At 48.2% G+C, this 6,779-nt stretch overlaps 1 pseudogene; it reads right to left on the bottom strand.

Annotated features, from left to right (window-relative positions):
• Positions 1–682: 682 nt before the first annotated feature.
• On the bottom strand, positions 683–5,025 carry LOC116871327 (annotated as a pseudogene).
• Between the last annotated feature and the right edge of the window lie 1,754 nt (positions 5,026–6,779).

Here is a 6,779-nt window from a genome sequence, read left to right as displayed (position 1 = left end):
ATCTTTTTGTGAGTGAAATTGAATGTCTTGTTAAATGTTCAAGGGCTATTTGCACTGTCTTTTCTGTGAATAAGTCTGTTCATGTCTTTTGTCTATTCTTATGTGTTTTTAAAAAAGATTTTATTTGTTTATTTGAGAGAGAGAGAGAGCGCAATCATGGGAAGCAGCAGGCGGAGGGAGAAACAGGCTCTCCACTGAACAGGGAGTCTCATGTGGGGCTCGATCCCAGGACCTGGGATCATGACCCCAGCCAAAGGCAGATACTTCACTGACTGAGCCACCCAGGTGCCCAATTTTTATTTATTTTTTTTTAAAGATTTTATTTATTTATTTGACAGAGAGAGGTCACAAGCAGGCAGAGAGGCAGGCAGAGAGAGATGGGAAAGCAGGCTCCATGCTGAGCAGAGAGCCTGATGCGGGGTTCGATCCCAGGACCCTGAGATCATGACCTGAGCCAAAGGCAGAGGCTTAACCCACTGAGCCACCCAGGCGCCCTATTTTCTTTTTAAAGCATTTTTTCTTCTTGATTTTTTTTTTTTTTTGCAAATTTTTTTATATTTCCTGCCGTTGAGACCCTATTTTGGAGAACTGGCTACTAAGAACTAGTTACTAAGAACTAGCTACTAAGAACTAGCTACTAAGAACTAGGTACTAAGGAGCACTGGCAGAACTAGTAGTAGAACTAGCTACTAAGCAGCCAGAACATTAGAGTAGTTGAACACACGACCATATCTCTTGCAGTGCGCTCTTTGTTCTCCTCTTCTAGAAGTTGTACACGGCTATTTAATTTTATTATCTGTCGTCTTAACGAAGCTGCGTCACCAGTCATGTCACCGGAAGCTCCTTCGGTTGTTGCGTCTGTAAGTGACGTGCCGTGCCTGCAGTCCGCTCTGAGCAGCTGTCCGTTTTGGTGAACAGCACACTCAGTCCTAGAGTGCTCTCTTTTTAGCCTACCAACGTAGGGGTCGGAGGCGGTCTTTCTAAATCCAGAAAATCCAGTGGTCTTTCGCTTAGTGTGAGTACCCGAGGTGGTGTTTTTAGTGCCAGAGGGTTGATGGGAGTTGACTGAATAGGCTCAAGATCGGCTGGTCTTGAAAATAGAATGTCTTCCTCACGTCCTGCCACAACAGTCCTTTCTGGAACCTGCATAATGACACTGGCATTTGGAACTCCTTCTTGGAATCTTTGCTCCAGGTCAGCATTTGGTGGTGCTACCTTTAATTCCTCCGGGACCCTCATTTGCTGACTAATGCCTTCAGTGTGTTCCATTTCACACTGAATTTGACAAATCGCCACCCAGCAGCAGTGGGAGAAGGAAGTCCTGCCCCACTCGCGGAAGGCGGACCGGCTATGGCTCGCTGTTTGGCGCCATCTGCTTCTGTGCTTCATGGTAAATCCTTTAACTGGCTTCAATGTTCCTGTGCTGGATTTAGAGCCACTTCTGTCCCCCTGGGCCCTTTGGAGGGTACCTGGTGAGGGCCACCAACCGCCGGCTCCCGGGGCACTCAGGTGGGCGCTCCCAGAGCCTGTTGGCCAAATGCATGGAGGTGGCCGAGCAAATCTCCAGCTGGAGCGGCCCTCAGAGGCTCTTCTTGATTTTAAAAAATATTTATTTATTTATTAGAGAGAGAGAGAGGGAGAGAAAACACATGCATGTTGGGAGTGGGGGCAGAAGGGGAGGAAGAGAGCGTCTTAAGCGGACTCTGTATTGAGTGTGGAGCCTGACAGAGGGCTGGATCCCAGGACCGGAGATCATGACCCCAGCCAAAACCAAGAGTCAGACACTCAACCAACTGTGCCACCAGGTAACCTTTCTGGGTTTTTAAAAGCTCTTTATATATTAGAAAGACCAGCCCTTCGTTTCTGATATAAGTTGTATGTTTTTTCTACCAGCCACTTGGATTTCACCTTTGATCGTGAGACTACCAGTTGCTTCCTGAAATGTCTTCCCCCCCAGGCCTTCAGTTTACTCTCTGGCCGCTGCTTTTCGGAGGCCCTTCTCTCTCTGCCTGTCGGTCATGTTTGTGTCCTGCTAGAGGTGCCCTCCTGTGTTCTTGCACCCTCTCTCTGGATGGCCTCGGTCATAACCGAGGCCTCAGTTGGTATCTCTGTGCTATCTCGGTACACCTCCAGCTGGGATTCTCCTTGGAGATCCTGGCCATCTGCCCCATCATGAATAGATCCTGCACTCAGATATCATCTCAAGCTGTGTGGGTCCCAGACTGGACTCAGTAACACACTTTCTCTTGTGTCCCTTCTTCTGGAAATGGCAGAAGTCTCTCTCAACCACATCTCTGAGCTTCCCTACCTCATAGCTAGTGGTTGCTGCTCAGGTTCTTGATGGGGAAATGTCTTTTTTTTGGGTACAAACTGTCCAATGCTCTCAGAAGTCCATGATGTCCTGGTCTAGGAAGATCTTGCATGGGTGGTGCTGAGGGCTCCGTTGGGCAGCACTGCCCTCCAGCATCTTTGACACGCTTGGGGTCCACATCCCTTGACTAAATGTTCTCCACCTCTGCCCTGAAAAGGGCCATATTGGTTCACACAGATGACAGCATCCTCCCGGTATATTTATCCTCCTTATGCCATGTGTCATTGTGTACTTTGGGCCCCCAGGATGTGCTGCAGCAAGCAAAGGCCCCTTTTGCACTTGGAAGGTTGTGGTCCCCCAGGAGGTTTCAGTCCTGGAAATGCAGGACAATATGGGCCAGTTGTTTTTCCATATCAGTACGGATGTCCTAAAGCTGGGTTTAAGTGGTCAGGGACTGCATCATGGCACGGTGGGGTTTGGAAGTCCCAAATCGCTCTCACCACAAAGAGAGTTAATCTCTCTTGGATTCAGAAAACAACAACAACAACAACAACAACAACAACAACAACAACAACTGTCCAACTGGCTCTTTCTACAACAGAATTCTCAGTGCTGTGAGAGTCCTTAAAGGGCATTTAAAACTTAACACATCCTAGATGGCACTCGAAGTCTTCATACTGGGAGATACTGTGTCAGTATGCCTTGTCTCTGCCAGCAGGATCAGCACCTCCTCATCTCATTAAGAATGAAATACAGATCTTATTCCCCATTTCCGGTCGCCTCACTCTCCACACCTGTGTCATCTGTGAACCACCCAAAAGTGCTTCCAGATGCACTGCCAAGAATGGCCCAGCTTCCACCTGGTCTTGTCCCAGAACCAGTGACAAGAAGCAGCTCCCTCTGCAGCCAGAATGCACCTGTTGATCCTGCCATCTGACCATGTTGTTTGGTCCTTGGCACCAAAACTCATGTCCTCAGATGGGAGCTCCCCTTGTGGGGAGCACAGTATAACAGAGAGTTGTCCAATCTCTACGTGGTCCACCGGAAACCAGTATGGCATTGTGTGTCAAGTACACTTCAATAAAACAAATAAACAAGACCCCCAAACTCACGTCCTCAAGCAGCAGCAAGCTCAGCGGTTGTCAGAGACGGAATCGTGGTGTGGAATGAAAGGAGCTGTGGGTGGCACAGCTAGACTGGACAGAAGATGTGGCTACAGGGGCCAGGGGATTGTGGCTGCAAGGCACCTGGACCCAGTGCTGTGGGATCTTCTGGTTCTGTCAGGAGAAGCTTGAACTGTGGGTGTAAAGACTGTCGAATCTCCTCCCCTTTCTTTCAGAATTCTTTGAACAGGCCATCCTCCTGCCTGGCTTTCATTTTATTTCCCACTCCATTTCCTACCCTCTCTAACATTCCGCCAGGCCTCTTGGACACCTGAGTCAACGTGCCCTGGTACGCCACGCAGGGAGGTTTTTGTGTGTGTGCTTCTCATGTACGTACGTGTTATCCGGCTTTAGAGCTGCGCTTGCACCCCTAGCTTAGGACTCTTCTGGTATCAGTCCCTGTTCATTGTACCATCACCCCCATCATGTGCCAGAGGGTGCTCCTAACTCCCACCCACAGAGCTGCGATGACCTCCCTTCCCAGCCGCCCTCCGACAGCCCCCAAACTGCCTGGGGTGAGAGGGCCATGCTGTGGGTATGTGTGCTTGATGACACCAAGTGCTGACAGACTGCAGTACAGAAGAATGTGTCACTGGTCTCCATGCCCCAGCAGTGCCTTCCACCTGCTCATGCCCATGCCAACCTCGTATATGTATATACAAAGGGTACAGTGATAGGTGATTTCTGTGTTAATACGATTTGTTTTAACCATGCAGTTTGAACAGTATTCAAAATAGCCTTACAAAGAAGGCCTTTCACAGGAAAAATGTTGCACAAAGGGAATTTCTTCCTCTGTGTGATTACTTGCCTCTGTAACAATCCTATAAAAACTTGATATTTAGAGCTTTCGTAACTTTTGTGAGAGTAAATAGAGCTGTTATATCTCTCTCCCCGGGGTTATGGTTAGGGTTAGTGTTAGGTGGTTAGGGTTAGGGTCCTGGGTTGTGGTCAGGGCCAGACTTGAGATCAGGGTCAGGGGTCTAGGTTAGGGTCAGTGACTGGGCCAGGGTCTATTTCTGAGTCAAGATCAGGGTATAGGTCAGGTTTGGGGTTAGGTAGAAGGGTAACTGGCTTTATTCCCCTTGTTTTATCTCTCTGGCCCTCTGGGATGGACAAGACTTGCCCAGGGTCACCCAAGCATCAAGGAGTTGAGCTAGAGTGTTGGTTTTCCGCACCTAAGTCCTGGTCTCTAAGAACAAAATGTCTTCCTGGTCACTGACTATTTCAAATACAACCCAAGCCCAGTCAAGGGTTGTGGAGGGCCTTAGAGCTTGTGCAAGGTCCTTCCATGCTCTCTCCTGGTTGTTGCTGGCCCCACTCTGCCTGGGCAGCCCCTGGTTCCAGCACAGTCAGTAGCACGTGTGGATTTATATAGGACTGGGTGCAGTGGCAGCCTTCTTTCAGGCTGGTGAGGTCCTCCTGGCGCTGGCTGGATCCTTCATCCCTTTCAAGTGGTCAGTCAGTAGATAGGACAGCTCTTGGTCTCTGACCATCCTGGCAGGCATCTCTGGTCCTCTGGCTTAGGCCATCCTTGGTCTTGACAACCCCCATGGCCAACTATTGAGGTGACTGTCCTCCTTGTGATTTAACAGGTCCATGGGCAGTATAGACAGCCCCTTGGGATGTTTCCATTCCCAGCATCTGTGTGGTTGAGACAAGCACCTCCTCCCTCACAGACTGCTGCCTGCCAAGAGAGGTCATAACCCCCCAAACATAGAATGTGGCCCTGGCCACAACAGCCATATAGCACACTGGCCCTACAGCCCTTCAGCCTCTGGTTAGAATGTAACCCTTTGATATACATACTTGTTAAAAATCAAGGATGTAGGAGCAACTGTGTCTCCCAGTGGGCAGTCTTGGGGAGCCGCATGCATGACCCAGAAACTCTGCCACATGTGGCTTCTTTGTTGTGGAATAATCCTTGAGCCTCCCACTGCTTCACTGAGCAATAATTTCCTTACCATGCACACCTTTGGTCTCTGCTCTTTGTAGAGGAGAGAGAAGAGATTGGAAAATAAGCCAGTGTGTTCTTTGGGGATGGGTAATTAATGGTGTGATTAATTTGTGACTCCTGGGCTCCCTCCTCCCAGGGACACAGTGAGGTCTGTGTGCCTTTCCTTCTTTGAGACACAAAGACCCAATGCCCAAGGCACGAGCCTTGAGTTTCCCACCAACAGCAAAGTTGCTTTTTCAGCAGTTGGAAGGCCTTTAATTTCTCCTCTTTTTTTTTTCTTAAAGATTTTATTTATTTAATTGACAGAGAGAGAGAGAGAGAGAGAGTACAAGCAGGGGGAGTGGCTGGGAGAGGGAGAAGCAGTCTCCTGCTGAGCAGAGAGCCCGATGTGGGGCCCAATCCCAGGACCCTGGGATCATGACGGGAGCTGAAGGCAGATGTTTAACTGACTGAACCACCCAGGTGCCCCCAATTTCTCTTCTTTTTCTAGTTTTCTACAAAATTGTCACAATTAATTAACAAATATTGATATGTTATTTTTAGCTAAGGTCCGTATTTTATTCAGGTTCCCTCTGTTCTACCTTTCTTGCTCCAGGATCCCATTAGGGCAGCACGTGACATGTGCCCATCATGTCTCTTTAGGCTCTTCTTGGCTGAGACAGTTTCTCAGACTTGCTTTGTTTCAATGACCTTGGCAGTGTTGAGGAGGACTTTTCAGGCATTTTGTAGAAAGTTCCACATTGGGATTTACCCGGTTTTCTCATGATTAGACTGGGTTTATGGGTTTTGAGGAGGCAGATCAGGGATGTAAAGTGCTTTGTCATTACTTTATAACAAAGGAACACTTATCACTGTCCGTGTTAATGGTCACCTGGCTGAAGCAGTGTTGGTCAGGCTTCCCCACAATGAAGATACTCTTTCCCATGAGCTGGAAGACACTGCTCTGAGCCCAGACTTTAGGAGAGGGGTGTTAGCTCCATTTCCTTGATGAATGGTTGAGTATCTACATCTATTATTTGGAATTCTTATGGGAGAGGTCTATTTTAAAAAAAGAACTATGTAATTTGTTAATAAAAATGCAACCAGGGGCACCTGGGTGGCTCAGCTGTTAAGCATCTGCCTTTGGCTCAGGTCATGATCCCAGGGTCCTGGGATTGAGCCTGCATTGGGCTCCCTGCTCAGTGGGAAGCCTGTTTCTCCCTCTTACACTCCCCTCGCTTGTGTTCCCTCTCTCACTCTCTCTCTCTCTGTCAAATAAATAGATAAAATCTTCAAAAAAATTCAACCAAATAATTAAAAAAATCCCAATCCCATTGGCTTCATTGAATAATTCATGAAATAGGCAACAGCT

The sequence above is a fragment of the Lontra canadensis genome, unplaced genomic scaffold (genome assembly GCF_010015895.1).
Source record: "Lontra canadensis isolate GAN:19392208 unplaced genomic scaffold, GSC_riverotter_1.0 scaffold25, whole genome shotgun sequence".
NCBI lineage: Eukaryota > Metazoa > Chordata > Mammalia > Carnivora > Mustelidae > Lontra > Lontra canadensis.
Note: the sequence above shows the minus strand (reverse complement) of the source record. Positions and strands in the feature narration are given on the sequence as shown.